Here is a 1429-nt window from a genome sequence, read left to right on the forward strand (position 1 = left end):
TGAGCAAAAGCAAAAAACAAAAACAATAACAAAAAACAGAAATTAATCCTTTCAGGTTTAACAGAGGAATAGAGGAGGGATCATTTGTTTTTGACATTGAAAGCTGTTCAAGTTTTGTTCAGTTCTAAATGTATTCAGTGAAAAATTTGGGGTGATATCTTTGAAAATAGCATGTTATTTTTTACTGAATTATACACCTACAAGTTGTGTCCTAGGAAATTTGTTGTTTTCAAAAATTCAAGATTGCCTCATTGAGTATATTATTAAAAAATAAAAAATAATATCCATGAGTAAAGATTTAGTTATACAACAAATGCCATAGCCAAACATGGCACATTATTCAACCAGTCATCTAAAGGAACTAGGGAAATCTTTCTGCACTGATATAAAATGGTATCTTCTCAGTTACAAATAAGTCATGGGAATGTAATTTAAAGCATGGAGACTATAGTTAATAACACTATATTGCATATTTGGAAATTCCTAAGAGTAAATCTTAAAAGTTCTCATTGCAAGGGAAAAAAGTCCTGTTAACTATGTATGGTGATGAATATTAACTATATTTATTGTAGTGATCATATTGCAACATATACAAATATCAAAATATTATGTTGTATATGTGAAATATAATGTATGTCAATTATAACTCAAAAAATATTAAAATGGTTTCTAACATATTAATTTACAAAAAGAAAATTGCCAAAGATTATGACTATGCTTATATGGATAAGCATATACATAAATTTAAATTGAATTTTTGGTGTAATTTGAGAGACTATCATTTTGTACAACATATATTTTAATACTCTGAATTTTGAAAGGTATGTGTATTATTTTGGGAATCATAAAACTATGAAGATATTCACTGATTTCTATAAAGACCTCAAAAATGTTTTGTCTATGGTCATGCCACCCTGAACAAGCTTGATCTCATCTGATCTTGGAAGCTAAGCAGGGTTGGGCCTGGTTAGTACTTGGATGGAAGACCACATAGGAAGACCAGGTGCTGTAGGTCTAAAAAATTAAAAAATAAGGGATTGTAAGCCGACAAGGTCCTTGCAATCTGTGAGGTCAACCAAGGGTTGTCTCACCAAAATAAATATATATATATATTTCTAGCTACTACTTTCTCTCTTCCTTTGCGGTAAAACTTAAAGAATAGTCTTTACTCTTTGGTTCCTCATCTTCTACTTCTTCCACAAACCAGGCTTTCCTTTCTTATCTTATCTCATTATAAGATTTCAAGGGGAAAAAAAAGAGAGGAGAATAGAAGAGCTTCGAGGGAGAGAGCAAGAAGGAAAAGAGAAAGAAAAGAAAATCTTATTTTTTTTCAATGTAAATTAAAATGAAAAAAATTTTTTTTTCAGGCTTTACCTGAGAGTACTCTTTCTTAAACCACTATATCATTTTCTTTTTACATCTCCTGTTC

At 30.0% G+C, this 1429-nt stretch overlaps 1 pseudogene; it reads left to right on the forward strand.

The window, feature by feature from the left end:
* The first annotated feature begins 896 nt into the window (after positions 1-896).
* LOC120614574 (uncharacterized) lies at positions 897-1015 on the forward strand (annotated as a pseudogene).
* The last annotated feature ends 414 nt before the right edge of the window (positions 1016-1429 follow it).

Source organism: Pteropus medius, unplaced genomic scaffold (genome assembly GCF_902729225.1).
Source record: "Pteropus medius unplaced genomic scaffold, Ma_sr-lr_union100, whole genome shotgun sequence".
Classification (NCBI taxonomy): domain Eukaryota; kingdom Metazoa; phylum Chordata; class Mammalia; order Chiroptera; family Pteropodidae; genus Pteropus; species Pteropus medius.